General features: G+C 36.3%; 1 protein-coding gene across 3 annotated transcripts in view; it reads left to right on the top strand.

Annotated features, from left to right (window-relative positions):
- Window positions 1-206: 206 nt before the first annotated feature.
- LOC108730981 (chaoptin) overlaps window positions 207-17,345 on the top strand; it is a 105,899-nt gene continuing 88,760 nt past the window's right edge. Inside the window, exons 1-2 of one of the 3 annotated variants that reach the window (XM_018461001.1) lie at window positions 207-405; window positions 6,375-6,956. The gene's annotated coding sequence lies outside the window, so the exon portion shown is untranslated. Of the gene's footprint in view, window positions 406-4,888; window positions 5,239-6,374; window positions 6,957-17,345 lie in introns of those variants that run through there. The other 2 variants (XM_018461003.1, XM_018461002.1) reach the window with 2 other exon arrangements.

Raw genomic sequence — 17,345 nt, forward strand, 5'->3', positions numbered from 1 at the left:
CCTTCATCCCTTGTACTCACGGTCGTTCTCTCCCACTCGCCGAACGCAGTCTACATCCCCCTCGGTCCCGCGTCTCCCACGCTTCCACCACTCCCATATCTCGGTACGGTGCGAGCTCGCAGTCCGCCGGCGACTCTTGAATGGGAGGGACGGGTCCCACAGCTCCCGAACGGTGCAGCGGGTGTCACGTTTCCGTCGACGGAAATAAACGTACGCCGCACGCGGCAGTGTCACAACGGGATTCTCGTGCGTGCGTGCATACGTGCGTGCGTGCATATAAACGTGTACGTTGCGCGACGCGCAATTCGGTGGTCGTCTGCATCGCGACTGCTGCATTCGCTCCGACTTCGGCAGGATGCAGCGCGCTTCGTTGAAGCGCACCGTTCCGGCGGGATAAATTTCTGTGTGAGTCCTGAATGAGAATTATCCACACAGTGCGATGAGAAGGCGAGAGATGGACGCGTAATATGGATCTCTTACTCGCTGAGACGAGCGCGCGAATAACGCAATGAAGGGGCGGAATTATTCGCGGCTGAACAGCGACGTCTGTTTCCACTTGCGCAAAATCGAAGTCGGAGGGCGGGTAAAGGGGAGAGAGAAAAGGGAGACAGAGAGCTCACAACTTCGTGTTCTGATTACCCGATAGAACGTCCGTTCTTTTTTTTCCCCGCAAATAAGAATCCTCTACTGCGGTTACATCTTGACGCATTCTTTCTGTTGGAATTTCAGTAGAAAGTCCAACCGTGATACGATTGTAAATTTTTTATATGTAAACGAAGCGCATCTTGTTTGCGTCATGCATCATTAAAGTTTAACCGTGCAAGGGCTTAAAATTCTTTTGCTGTAAGTTTTAATGGAATTGGATAGTGCAGCGAGACGCGCGCAGAGAGGTGAAGTTTATCTTGAAGGGAGATAAAGTACAAGATGTGACTAGATTTCTCCGAGTATAAAAGTTACATGAAAAGGAAGAACTGGGCTGGACCAAATTAATATCGGAAGCACAATGTGTCACACATCGTAAACATAGGGGGTTGAAAAAAAATATTATATATTCATTATTAACAATTCATACTAATTGAATTAATATTATATTATCAACGACGTTTAAACTTACATCCAAGTTGTATACGTGCTTCACAAAACATGCATTTGACAGCACGTGTATAATGTTTCTGACAGTCGAAAGTTCGATCAGGGTAGCACTGTGTGTACGGCAGATTGTTGGCAAGTGTAGGACACATGAAACCCGCTGTAAGAACATCTCGTTGCCAAAGTAGCCTTAATCAAATTACGCGCCGCGTGAAGTATTCAAAGTTCTATGAATGAACGACGACTGTTTACGATTTGTGTAGCTTTTGTGTATGTGTATTGGTATGTATTATGTTTGTATGTGTGCATGCATGTGTACGCGTTACAGCCTATAATTTCATCTCGATTGCGAGATGACTTTAACATATCCGGATTTCGAGGGTATTACGCGTTTCGATGCAATCACAGATAATACACAACAACTGGATTATATACATATATTACCGGTATATATCGTATATACGTCACGCGTTAATCGCGCCGATAACGTGAAAAATTAAAGCGCGAGCCAACTGACAAGCGATAAAGACATCCCGTATCGCATTGATTCCAATTACGGCGACTTGCGTGTGAACGCGTGTAAAACCTCGCGTTAAACTTGCGACAGATCCTGCGTCTGGCGAGAAGAAGTTCCGAAATTAGAACAGCACAGAGCTTTATAATCAGCCCTGACATTCGTAAAATCCGACCGAGGCTCACCGGTTAAATACCATTCAAATATTCCGCTGCCCTCCCCTCTCCCTTCCAATTCTCATCATATAACGGCGATTTTATCGGCACAATACCCGACGGTAGCATATAAATATGTATATGCATTGTTTGCATAGTACATCGCAACGCACTGCTGACGATCTTCGTGTATCGTTATAAAAAAGGGGAAAAAATATAGGGCCGCAAAAAAAAAGAGGACTTATATGACGATACGCAGAATCCCAGCGAGCTACATTTTAAACGAAGCGTCGAAATGCATATCTGGTTCAACGAGAAATATCGCTTTTGTCAGCATTAAACTTTGGCATATTCCGACCGATATCTGGCCGAGATTTTGCTTTTTCAATACATGCAAAAAACATTTTTTTATACTTTGGTATGTAAAATACTCACCATGGTTGCATTATTCCATGTGAAAGACTTTTATTTAACAATCGCCATTCACTGCTACTCTCAGACTTGATCAATAATCAGGGTTTCTCACAACTTCTTTTTTTAACTATCCATATTTTTAATGGTTCTTGATTATCACGTAATGACTTAACGTAACTTTAATATTAAATGTTCCTCGCGGTTATGTCTGTAATTATACATATCACATGAATCAATTTATCGGAAGATTGAATATCCTGAAAGTGGATGCTTGAAAATGAAGCGGAATGGTTTCTGATCTTCCTCCTTCGGTTGTCAACGCTAATATCAATATTTTGATACGTTTTACCCTCATTACCACAAAGTCCTTCATCGTTATCAAATTCACGTACCTATATCATAAACATTTATGTACATTGTTTACATTGTAAACGTACTGACGCTTACCTTCCTCCGGGAAAGCATCACGCACCACAACGACATAGTTAAACTTGAACCTACGTTAAAGTGATTAAGGACACTGTTATTACAGTAACCTTAATCCTCTTAAACAGGATATTGATGAGACCAAATTTAATGCGAAATTTAAGTAACATTATTTTTTTTATTAGTATCTAACAAATATTGCGCGAAATATTATAGTAAATCAACATTCATTGGCATACAAATTTCAATTTACAATCCATTTTTAAAATTGCAAAATAATAATTTTGATAATACAGCAATTTTGATAATAAACACATGTGTTAATGAGCAAATTAAAATTTGCACTGCCACGTTTATATATATTATTTATTGTATTCCTTTACAAGTGAAAATAAATATGCAATAAATATGTATTTTAATTAAATTAATATAACGTACATATTGTTTTAATTTTCATGGAAAATATTAAATAATGGTATCTGTTAACCATATACATATATAGGCTGAAGAAATATACATTTTTTTCTGATATTTGTAACACGCTTCGTAAAATCGTTTCAACTTCTCTTGTGCTTGATGTAGTCATGTATATAACAAATTAAAATTTCACTCCTAAAGCAGTCCGCCATATCAACTTTATAAAACTACGATGGCGTATCCCAAAGCGAAAAATTATTAGTAACGGCCGTTAAACCGCGCGCGATGTTCATAAATCGACGCGGTTTATCGTAAGAGCGCTATATAAGTACACACTTTGTTCGCTTGGTAGTATCTAGCTCGTAACGGCGCCTTAATGAAGTCGTAAAAGAGCGGCGAAGTATGCAGACGGCCCCTCTCGAGCGCGGTTTTATAGTTTCGATCGGATCGTCGATCGCCGGAAGTGCATTATTTTGCCTCGCATTAATACCGAGGATAACTGAGCACCTATAGATTTATTGAGTATCGGGCGTGTTATGAATATACGAATATGAAGTAACGGAAAAGTGCGAACACAATATATGTAAACATGTATGCGCAGTATTTGTCATACCTCTCTGAATATTATCCATAAGTGTATATATATATAAGCATTTATATATATTTATAGATTGATATAATATTATATAAATTGAGGAATATTAATGTTACTCATATTTTAATGGATTGTTATGAAATGTGTTAATATAATCCATTTTCCGTGATAATTTATTTTGCTCTATGCTTTCTTGAAACAAAACACGTCATAAATAGTACAATGGGAAAGATTAAAGCATGCAGTAATGTAATGAGGAGCTATCTGAAATGAGAAATCTTTGAATCAAAATATTTTAAAATCTAAAATCGAAAAAGTTCAGACGCAATCTTGGCACTGAAGATTAAATGATCTCTTTTTACAGAGTTTTATCAACTGTTTACTTTCCCCTTTAAACATTGAATAATAATAAGTGCGACGTGACATGCATTTCCTTTCAATAGCGTATCAATTAATATTAAACAATTTCGTTTTCGAGCACAAACACTCGGTCGATAAAGACTTGAAATTAAAGTAAGTAGAATTCATTGAGCATCGACTCTACGATTCTATAGATCCATGAATAGACCCGATGTACTTGCGCTGAGCAATCGCATACCATAGCTTAGTTTGTACAACCATGCCATTGAACTATGTACCGTGCAAAGAGGCGTTGATGAATTTCCTCCCCCTACCAATATATACATATGAATTTGGTATAATCCACTGCAATACAAATGCGATATTCGCAAATATTCAATCGATAGAGCCTCTTTTAAGCTTCAGAGTTATCGTTGTGATGATTTCAGTGGCAATCATAATTGTATTCTCTCTCTCTCTCTCTCTCTCTCTCTCACTTTAAATTCTGTTCTGTTAAATAAAAACAGATTGTATTTTAATCATATTCAGAATTAATATTAAAAAAAGACGGAATTAATCATTAATGTTATGCTGAGTTTGTTAAATAATTAATGTCATCTTTTATAGAAAGACTTTTTAAAATCTCTTTACATATTTTTAAATAAACGTTCTTAATATATCCAAAATTTATCTACGTAAAACAAGAAAAACTATATAATTTACATGCTTTTAATTAACAACATTAACTATGATGTGTTTCCAGAATCGAAAAATTAAACTTGCATGCATTTCATCATCGCTCAAACATGTTTCATGGCAAGTATTCGAACACGAAACACGCGAATGTTGATGAGAATAACTTCTCAAAGTTCGTGAGCGCGATTTACACGATCGGAGTAGCGAGAGAGTCTCTGACGAGCTCTTGCAGTTTTGTGGGACGCGTCCGTATGCACCTCGTGTAATTCGCGCCGACGTAAATGCGCGTAGTTTGCCGCAGACAATCGCGTAACGAAGTGGCCCCGGCGCCGTGTTACCGGGCTGCCGCGGCCGTATGATAACGCCGACTGTTTCCGACGCGACCAGCTTCCGTAGACGCGAGAATTCGCAACCGAAAAGTCCGGCCCGATGTATGCACAGCCCGGTGTATGCGCTCCGACTCCGTTCATCGTACGAACTTCAATTAGTGACCAGCAATTAACAGAGTACACGAGACTCCCGCTTGCTGCGCCGAAAATTTCTCCCGTGCGGCACGAGTGATGCGGCTACAAGGCAACCTATGCAAACTAATGGTTCGGTCTTTTCCTACCTATTTTCTTTCGTTCTCGGACTCTCTCGAGTTCTCTTTTTTTCTCTCTCTCCGCCTCTCTTTCTCTTCCTCACAAGAGCTGCTCGTTTTCACGCTGGATCGTGAGCTTTTTCCTCGACGTCCCGATGATTACACTCCCGAAGCATAGAAAGAAGAGAGAAACGGAAGCGGTTCTCTTGTACGACTAATATTGTATGTCAAGGCAAGAGCAATTGCGTGTCATCCCTGTAAAGAGCTTAATTTTTTTAACGGAAGTTTCTTCAAAAGTTTAGTTGATGCGAGATACACGAAAAGAATAGTTTTGCTAAAATATCAAAAAATTTAGATAGATCTGAAATCAATTTTGTCAAATTATTAAAATAAATATGTGGGACGCTCAAATTAGAATATCAAAATTTTGTGTATCATTGCTCGTTATGCTTATGTTTCCTATATAATTATTCTTTTCATTCTCTTCGTAAAATACACAACACGTTTATATACGTATACAATATACAAAGTCTGCTAAAACATGTCGACTTTATTATATCAGTAAAAGGAAATTAATTGTATATAAAATTGTCTGTCGTGTAACATAAAAAAATTTGTTTGTAGAACTGAGATTTTAGTAATTTTAATTGTAAAATGTAAAATCCATCATTGACAAAAACCGTGTTTTTCACGCGCGATTGTCTATGTTTCCACAGAAATGATCGTAACCAGGACAAATTTCAATTAGCACCCGATAATAGCAATTAACAACATGTACACAGTGCTCATTTGATGGTTCACATGAGTCATTTGCGAAAAGCATTTCAAATTAATAAGTTCTTATTCCCTCCCATACAGCACAGAAATTTACAGCAATAGCTGCAACATTTCTAATGTTATTGTAATATTGCTAGAACGTTGCAATGTTGCTACAATATTGCTGAAATGATCTGTGCTGTATGTTCTTCATTACTCTTCGCCATACGTATCATTCATTCGATCGTCGGTTTTTCTCTCCACTATCCACTATAAATATAACAGTAAATTTACCACGTCTATATCCGATCCGTTAGTTTCATTCGTAGCGTGACTAAACGGACGGAAATCGGAACGATCGACCAGCTCGATACTCCAATTTCTGCGAATAAGACCGCCACAGTGTGGCCACCAGGGACACCGGAAGATACTCCAGGGCGCTTGTCACACGGACTCTCTTGAACAACAGATGTATCCGGAGTGAGTACCTGTCACGATGGGCGTCACGACGACTGGCGCGTACAATGACAATCTCGTGCGACAACACAACGACGTGTCCCTTAATCCACACTGACGGAAATGCACACATTCGTGGCGGCGCCATAAACCGGAAGCGTAAACCGCAGTCCGACAACCCCGTCCGATGAGTGTTTCCCGTCCTTGAGTGTCGTCGAGACAGTTTCTCGTCTGCAGCTCGTTAAAAATCGTCTCTGTTTCTGGAGAAGAGTTAACATGAGAGTATGATGCAACGCGCGGTAGTCCGACGTGATCATGCCGACCAAATGGAATAATCGTCGAGGGGAAACAGAATGATGGCACGTCGAGGTACGATTTGTCTTGGCGTGCATGTGCGTGTGTGACTTACAAAGTGTCGAAGTGCGAGGAAGAAATCAAGGATCATATCAACGTGGATCATCGTGACTTAGCTTGGCTTGACTCGGCAAACGAACTTTGCGTTGCGGTTTATATGCAAAGGTGAGTTGACGTTATTAATTGTCGATACTGTAGACTGATTCTTTTTCCCGTTTTATAAGAAAGAAATGAAATTTCCACTGAAAAATTTGATTTTTGTCAAATTAAAACATTTTATGTTTGCTGAATTTAATCTGTAATTGGAACATATGGATTCTATGGCCCTGGCAATAATTTAAAAAATCGTGTTTTCTAAAAAAAATTTCATCTCGTATTTGTATCTACAAGATTTAGAGAAGCAATAAATTCTATCAATAATATTTTATTTCTGTGTTTCAAACATTCTTATGCTATAAACTAAGAATACATAATTGAACTTGAAAAATTCTCACAGAAAATAAAACTAATAACAAAAACTTTAATTAGTCCCAAGGATTCATACGTTTCTTTACAAACAAAAAATATGTGTTCCTGTTACGAGTTACGCATCTGAATCTGAAATATAATAAAAAATCGAAACAAAAAATAAGTATAATGAAATGAGATGCAGTTGAAAAAAACCAAGAATTTAATTTTATTAAAATATATATCACATTTCGCGAAGTTTGTATTGGAGGATTGTGTGTATACTTCGTATACTTGCACTTCGGTAATCTACTTACAAAGAAACTACGCAGCTGCATCACGCGCAAGTTAGAGCTTTAGCTAACCTTCAAGTTGCCACGCGCAAAGTTGATGACATTTTTACTATACGACTTGTAAAACTTTATAATATATATTATGAGCGTAAAATATGATTAAACCCATTGAAACGTAAAACAGAGAAACAAAGTGAGAAAATTTTCTTATATTCTGTGCTCCGTCACTGATTTCATTTCCCGTATTTATTGATTGCTTTACACATTTTATTTTACAGTAGAAAGAGTATACAAAAATGTACGAGCAATTTTTAATTAAAATATTTTTGTCCAAAGTAAAGTTTACGCTATAGCTTCTGTCCAACTTTTTATCAATCTCCACGTGATCTTATAAGCATCGCGTAGCGTAAAAATTGGGTGAGTGGTAGGATGCGTCGTAACTTTGATAATCTGTCCTACAGTGGTTTTTGACGAGAACCACTTAAAAGTTTTGGATTTTATGGACAAGAACTCGAAGAATTTTTATGAATATCGCTACAGTCTGAAGGAATGACTACTATACATTTTTTTTTTATTTTAAACGAAATATTAAGAAATATCAATCAGTATAAGCTACGAAAATTTATATTAAAATCTAAAATCATTAATTCATTTATTCTGATAATATATCCCTATGTAGCAAAAGAGGTCGCACTTAAAAATATATTTGAACATACTTGAATTTTTATTGAGATACTCTACAAACGCAATTCAAGACTTCTCTTATGCAATAATCTCTACAGCTTTAAATTTTTTTTAATTTTTAACGAATATCATGATACGATATATGAATGAAACATTTCTATCCCTGAATCTCACAATTGACTTCATATTCGCAATATGTACATATACGCACGAATGCTACATACGGACGAATATCCGATCGATTTTCGGGTTTCGAAGAGATAGCAGTATCACGCTTTCGTCGAGTTGGTTCGCGTTTAATCACTATTTTTTAGCAAATACGTTTTCGTAGACTTACGTCTACAATCGTTTATATGTTGTCGCTGAAAGCTGTTATGCATCAAACGCATTGAAAATACCGTATTTCTCGTGCATTAAAACTGTGTCACTAGATTTGTGAATTTACGAAAAACTGATCACTGCATTAGTGACATGAAAAATGTAATGAAAAATGAAAAAAAATAATCAAGAGACCATATATATGTTTTTTCATAAACAAAAATTTCCGCGCTTTAATTATACCTCTCGAGGTCTAAAAATAATATCGCCTTATAAATGTCAAATATGAGATAAATCATAATATTATAAAGCGACGACGACCATTCATATTTTAGTCGTTGTTATTTAATTCTCATTCAGCAGTGAAACTGCGGTGCTCGTAGCACGACGCAATTTTAGTGCAATTAAAATCTTGCAAAGGATTTTTATGATATACACACATAAACATGATATTATCCTACGTATAATCCGTGACTTTAATTAATGCAACAACTCAGAGCGTAATTACTTTGGAATGATATTTTTAGTATATTCATATACAAGCACACTCTGAGAATATCCCTTGCGTATCGTTTTAATACCAAAAATTTGTGCACCAGTTGCTTTTCTATCAAACGCGTTTTGCAGAAATAATTACGTATTTTAAAATAAATTTAAAAAAGTTATCTTATATACATGTAATGCACATATAGAATAATGCATGCTGCTTATATTAAAACGGATTGATTCTATTCTTTTAATACTTTTATAGCAAAATGTTGAAAAGGCATTTTCAACAATTCATATTTAAAATTATAGACGAAGCCATTGGAGAATATTTTGAAATTCACTATAATTTCAATGTCTAAATTAATACTGAAAGTTGTAAAACTTCTTTAACAGTTGTCTAGTATTCGTAGATGTACATCCGTCTCTCTTTCGCTATAATTAATTCTAAAGGACAAAATCTTTCGGACAACAAATGCAATATTACAGTTTCGGAATGTATAGAATGTCTGCTTTGCGGTATTCGCGCGGCCTATCCAACACGAGAGCTGCGATCTAACGAGCAAATCCCAGCCACAAATTCAACTTGCACTTTCACAAGGACGGATCTGCTGGTTGGACTGTAATATTTGTGGTCACTGTAGAATGCCTCAACAACCCTTTAAAGTACTATTCTCTCTCTCTCTCCCCTCCTCCTCCCTTTCTCTCTATTTCCCTATCTATCTTTTGTCAACACATGATCGTTCATTACTTTTCGAGATCGCTCTCATCCAATCCATGTCTCCTTCAACAATTCTCACGAGCAGTTCTCCACGCCAAAGAATGTCATTAAAGCAATACTGAGAACTCGCTGCTGAATACCGCAGCTCGGATTGTTACGAAATTGCGCGGAAGTGATTTTCTCGAAACTGCACTGCTGAAGATAATGAGAACAACTCTGTTCATTTGTTAAGCGGAACAACCAACGAGATTATTAGAATTCTGTGCGACGTAATAGCGACGAAGAGACAATGCCTCTATGAAAATGTTCTCCTTCTCAAATTCCTTCTAGAGCAATACACTCGAGAAACGTACAAAATGATGAGTATTATATTTAAAGTGTTTTCGTGTTTTACGTCCTGATCATTATATGATGTACATTATAGACATAGTTTATATTTTTATAATTTATATTATATTAATTAATTTGAATTATTTATCACAATCGTTCGAAAAATGAAGTAGACTCGTTTGAAAAGAGTCTGAAGAACAATTCAAATAAATACTTCCAATAAATCGAGCCAAAATGACGATAGCTGTCGGTCTGTTCTTGACACTTGCTAGGCAAATTAATTCGCGACAGCTGACTCGGTTGTCAGTTCGATTAAATGCTGGGTGGAGCTGAGTGGTTATGTAACAAATTAGACCTGACTATGCCGACTAGTTAATAGGCTGCGTATTTACTTGAGGCTAAACAATATTACATATGAGATCTAAGCCACAGGCTATTATCACTATATCGACATTCAATACTGCAAATCTCATTTTGATATTATGGATATACATGAAACGTGACTTTAATTGGAAATATGTACTTTAGAAAATAGTTAAATTGCGATAGTTGTTTCTTCATTTTTCTAAATGAATGTAAAAAATTCGTAAGCTTCTAGTAATTTTTTTTCAGGAAAATAACCTGAAAAAAAAGGAATTAAATCTCCTAATTCTAGCAACCGAAAATTTTGTAAAAAATAAAATGTAATAATCTAATAATTAAATATTTAAAAGTAAAAACGATTAATATATGAATCATCTGTTTGCAAATGGGAGCTTATACACTAATCAAATTTATATGACAGTCTACATTTCACATTTATCGTACATACACGATACATTACATGTCATTTTACCGATAATTTACTTATTTAAATAATTGTTAAAGCCATTTCTCTCTCTCTCTCCACACAATTATCATACTATTTAAATCAATTCTATTCTTCTTTGATGTCCTTCATCCAGATGATAAAATATGTCATTGGCTCATTACAGGTTTGTGTTGATCCGGTTAATGATAGTCGATTAATTTGTATTTGCATGAAATGCAATTATTCAGCAACTCTGTCAAATGTTTTTACAAGGATAAAATGACATATTCTTCTGAAAATTCGATTAAATACATTTTTCATATATTTATTTATAATTTATGGATTTGAAAAATGGCGACGCGTATTTAAAAGTATCTGTCGAGACACTGACAATCCGCAATTATTTTTTGCATAGTTTTAAATCTGTAATTAATATTACGTGCAAATTGTATTAAACAAATTATATTAAAGAATGGTCGAAAATGGAAAAGAAAAATGCATAACTTAATGTTTAATGTGAATCAAAGCTTTTTCATATTTTGTGTAGTCAATTCAAGATTTAAGAACCTAACGCTTTAACGATTTCGCGTCCATCACCGTCAGGCCAAGTATTTACTTTACACCAACGAGGGATAAAGGAAGGAAGGAAGTGCCGAAGGAAGGAAGAAAGCCGGGGAGAACGTCATGAGAAAAGGGCGATCCATCAAAATCAAAAGAGCGCCGCCGCAAGCGCCAAGGGTCGTTTACTTTCTCTGCTCCTCGCGGATACTTCGTTATTTTTCGAGTCGCCTCTTATCTTTTTTCCTTTATCCTCTCCGTTTGTGTCATTATCCCCACACCTATATGACATTGGCGAAGTGGCCAGATAAATGATATAACAAGTAACTATATACAAAGGATAGTCTTCGTCTACTCGAATGGACTGACAAGTGGAATATCTTGATTTTGGATATATATTCTTAAAAACGTGGAATTGTATAAGCTGCACGGAAAAATCGTTAGTCATTAAATTAGCGAATATCATTTAAGTAAAATAGTGATTATACACTGAGAGAAAAAATAGTTGTAATTACTATAATTTAACTATAATTTATAGTCATTTTCAATGCCAATTATATATATTATTTTTGATAGAGTTACAAGTAAAGAGTTATTATTATACTAACGTTATAGCAGTATATATTCTTTTAGTAAAATATAAATATAATTATTATTACTAACATTGTAGCAGTAATATAACTATAAAAATGGAGCTACTAACCATAATGATGGTTATTACCACGATGTTATAGTCACAAACACTTTTCTCTCGGTGTATTAATTAATGTTGCGTTAATTAATAATTATCATATTCTCTCCAAAATTCTGATATTAAATATCAAGATTATTGAGCTGTTTATTCTTCTTGTTGCAAAGTTTTCCGACTGAAAACAGTTCTGTTACACACCGCAAGTACGGAGGAGTTCTTCCTAAAAACTGAACGGAGCGCTAACAAGGTACATCACCATGTAGGAAGTTTAATGCAAGGTGTTGTGGTAAATTCGCGCGAGTACCGAGATAACGTCGGAGTTGCTTGATGCACATATCGCGAGTTTTCATCACTCGAATGCCTGAATAATTGGAAATCCAATAACTCGACACGCGGTACAACTTGAGACCGCAAGCAGCATGCTAAGTAACACTATCGCCGCTACGCCAACTTGATGATGATTTAGTAGCGCGGAAGGAAATACATATGAGAGAGGAGGCTCGACGAGAGCAGGGCGGAGCTGAGCGCGAGCGCGTGAATCTATTTAAGCGCGACACTGAGGGAATCACGAAGTGAAGGGTGAAGAGAGGAGAGAATAATGGATGGTATACCCGTAATGTCACGTGCAGCATGCCGAAACCACGCCGTCCACACTCTCGGCTGTGTTAATCAAACGGCGCACGAGGTAGCCCGCGGAAAAGGCAACCACGGGATAGTCGGGTACAACCAAACGCGCGGCCAGGTAAGGATCATCACGGCTACCTGTGTGGAAACACGTGAGAAATCATACGACGTGATTGTCGCATACCGATCACCTAGATCCGGATCTTCACGTCGTGTAATTTGGCAGCTAGATTGCTCTGTTAATCCGCATCTCCGATATACCTCTAACCGGAGATCGATTTTCGGCGTGAATTATCGTCCGATGTGAGCCACGCCCGAACGGGAAATCGTGTTGATGAATCCGCATTAAAATTTAGTTCCAATTAGATTTGCAATAATTATGAGAGTAACTGCACACGGCGAATAAAATGTTCTGCGTGCATATATATGCGAAACGTCATTCGTGCACGTAACGGAAAAACAGATGCACAGCGAATTATACATTTTAATTCTGTATTTATGATATTATTATGTAATGCGCAATGTCGCAAAGCGATAAGACACGTTTGTTGTTTCTTGGATTAATTTAGTTTGCCTTGTTTCATATTTTTATCTAACTTTTATATCTAATAATTTGACATATCGAATACGGTTCAACGAAATATATAGAACAAAAGATTGAATGAATAACGCTTTTGTATAATAACCACAAATACATCAATAGGTTACACAAAACGCGTCGAGAAGTACGTTGTTGCATTTTGCATACATATCGCGCGTTATACTATACATACTATACGCTACGAATTTTTTTTTTAATTTTTGGTAAAAGTTTGAATAAATATTTACACGTCAAAGAATTAATATTGATGCATTTGCATAGAACTAAATTCAAATTGCGTTTTAATATTAAATATACGTTTGACATGTCCTCGAATTTACAAATGCATACGTTTCATTGCTTCAAAAAGGAGAAATTTAAAAAACGAATTTCAAAAACGTTGTCCGCAGTATTGATGACATAGCATTTACAATAATTACACGTTCGTTGATTCTGATTTATCGCGCTAGATGCAATGTTTCAAGTGCCCACAGCTTCAGTGAATATATCGGAAGGCTCCCGTGTGTTTTGCAGGCTATCAGACTGGTCGATTGGCCGAAGAAGCTTTGGAAAACTGCCAGCGAGTTCCCGAAGTCGTAAGCTTTGGCTGACCTCGGCTCGTCTATCCTACCGAGATGGATTTTTTTCTCTCAGGACCTTTGTGTCCCCGGGAAGTAACTTCACGGTTGTATCCATGTGCATTGCTCGCCGATGTGACAGATGCTCGTACATGGATGTGTATGTGTACACCTACGAACAGCCCGTGCGCACATAGGAGCTTGCATTTTACGAGCCAGCATCCCCCGGGTGCGTGCAACGGCATCGTCAGCGTTTCTACCTTGACCGATGAGATTGCCGCTAAAACGAATGCGTACTCACAGCGGTTCTCAATATATCAGATCCACAACTGTCTGCGAATTATGTTTTACAATTCGTGACCTCGGTAAATGCGAAAGCAACGGCAATGAAACGCGTGGACTCGAATCTCGCGTTTTATGTGACGCGTTCTATTTATACTTCCTTGGTAATAATAAGTTAAACAATAATATAAATTAAACTAAACCGCTGCGCTGTATGAACAAACCAAGCAAATAAAGAAGCGCCAAGTAGGTACAGTTGGATCTTGATGTATAATAATGTTTCTATGTGTAAATTTTAAATATATTCTCCAGTTACATAAATTGCGCACCAATTACTATTGAACTTAAAACGCAATCATTAATTGAAGCTAAAGTAATAATATCACAAATTAAATTGATTGTCAATTTAATCCTAGTACACATGTGATTGGGTACTATCATTTATGTCCTTTTTCTTCTTTGAAATATTGAAGTATTCATTAGTCGTAGATCAATGCGCGATTGATCCTTATTTTAAGCGAGTTAAGTTTGAACTAAAGTTTGAACCAATTGAATTTATTTAATTGTGTTTTGAGAAGTGTTAGATCGATTTAAACTTAGCTTAAATTGGATTCTCAAATTGAATCACGACTGTGAATACAGCTCTAAATGATCTCTATCATCTCCTTTTTTTTAATACACACCTTTATAAATACACTTTCTAAAGTATACGTAGGAATCACTTAATAATTTTTGTATACTTTTTTCCCCGCGACATGAATACATAGTGTGTTATAAAGGATCGGAAAATTATCGTGAGGATTAATATCTATACAGCACAGAAACTTGCAGCAACATTGCAATATTTTTGAATTTATTGAGCCTTATTACTATTATATTTTTTTATTATATTAACTATCTTCCCTAAATTTCGGAAACGTTCGTTAAGCTCTCAATGATTGAATCGATCATGGAGACTTGACAATTACGAAATCGTTGAAAAGGTGTCGGATGAAAATGTAACAGTTGCGCCTGGAGATCGTAAGCCCATCGCTGCTTTTCAGGAAATTACATTCCATTCATAACAGCTTCTACAACGCTTATCGCGAACGGCATTTAAATAAATTTACACTGTCTGTGTTTCTATGAACTGAGAAACGACAGTATGCTTCAGCGGTTCTGAAGGGTATCTGCGAGGATGCTTTAGATAACTTTTAATTGGGATGAACATAAATTTCTCCCCGCGCTAGAAACGCTCACCAGCTTTATTGTAAGCCTGAAGCGCTTACAATGCGCTTTAAATTCGTCATTTAAAGTAACACAAAATACTTCTGAATGGACAATGGCGCATTATTATGGAATGTAACTCCTGCTATAACGCTCACGGGTGAACTTTATTTTACAATTAACAAGAGCACCAATATTTATGATCGATAATAAAAACGGCAAATTGACACATCCTCTATGATATCTCTTCATATGAATGTTACATGTTGCACAAAATGCACGTCGCTACGGGTCAACGGTTTCAGCTTCGAATTTCTACGCTCACTCTGTTCGCTTGAGTGCGATTATTTGCATAACACAATGGACATTTCGGTATTGACACTGCGCAGTTTCTATTAGCGAGAGCAATATTTGAAATTGCGAGGCGCGAGCGCCTGAGTTTTGTTCGGACATCGGATTGATCCGATTTGCGTATTCCACAGACAGCCTAGTTTTTAAAAATACCCCAACGTTTCCCGTTGTCAAGAAAGACTCAAGTTTTTTTGCCGATTGATTGTAAAATGTATGTCGAATGAAAAAGAAGATCGACGAATTAACATGTCGAGCAACCTAAACAGAACGTCGCTATTTTGATGCAAAACGGCAAATTAATTACAAGTTCGTAACGAAGCGGTCGATAACTACGAATTAATATCCAACAAGCAACACAGAACAACAAAAATACATAAATGCAAATTGCAACGGCACGGTAGAGATTGCAATTGTGCGTTGTGCCATGATTTCTTTGCAAAGAGTTCAATTGAAATTTTATGAATTATTGTACTATTGTTCAATACTATTTGCATTCACGAGTTTTTCTCGTTCCTTACAGCTATAATTTTTTTATACAATGCATATGTATATAAAACTTGTAAGAGAGTTTAATATCATTGCAAATATATACATTTATCAAAAATCAATATACTTTTCTTTGAAACCAATATTAAAAAAAAACGACAATAATGTTATAATTTGGATAGTTTTCGTGTTTTAAAATCAATTATTCTCTGCGGTTTATAAAATTGTTATGCGCTTAATATATTGCCTATTAATTGTTGATATCAAATTTTATTTTTGCGATAACTAAATCAGCATTGCATGCAGGATGCGCACTATATCTTTAAATTACAAATATAATTTTTTCTCCCGGTTGACCCCTTTATATTCTGATTGCTTATGCACGATGGACGTTTCCTCTCCTTCACATGCATGTCGCTACTTATGATACCTTTCAAAATCGTCAATCTCCGGAATATGTTTGCAAGTGGCATGCTGACAACTCTTAGCTCTCGAAAGAAAATAGTGAACGATCTATCAACAATTTGTTCTTAATGAATACTCATTATAAACTATTCCAAACCCGAACATCGATAGAAGTTAGTATATAATTGCGGACATATATCGCTACGTCACGTATTGTACTGCATAATACTCTTAACACGCCTAAACTAATTTCAAACTGTAATAAAAGTACGCGTGGCTTATACATTGCGGAACGTATGCTATAAACCATTAACGTAATGATATTGTTCTTGTAACGCGGCACTAATGCTAACGATAACGAGCTGGCGCGTAACGTATTGTATACGTATTCATTACCTTGACTTATTAAAGCAAATAATGAGAATGGTGATTGTTCAACAGGTATTGTAATAGCGGAGTAAAACGTTAGAGACAGTTATGCATTTCCAGCAATGATATATATATATATATATGTGTATATATATATATATTGATGAAAGCGAGAATATAAGAATATACATATGTAACAGTATTTAAATGCTTTTACTGACATTTCTAATGACTCGAGTAGAGAAAGGCAGTAGAAAGGAACGACAGCAGTTTAATAATCTCAAATTTAATTCCATTATGAGACCGCATCACAGAGTTAATCAACTAATGGACGTGGGGTTAATGAATGTGTAAT

This window comes from Mycetomoellerius zeteki, unplaced genomic scaffold (assembly GCF_001594055.1).
Source record: "Mycetomoellerius zeteki isolate Tzet28-1 unplaced genomic scaffold, Tzet1.0 scaffold98, whole genome shotgun sequence".
Taxonomy (NCBI): domain Eukaryota; kingdom Metazoa; phylum Arthropoda; class Insecta; order Hymenoptera; family Formicidae; genus Mycetomoellerius; species Mycetomoellerius zeteki.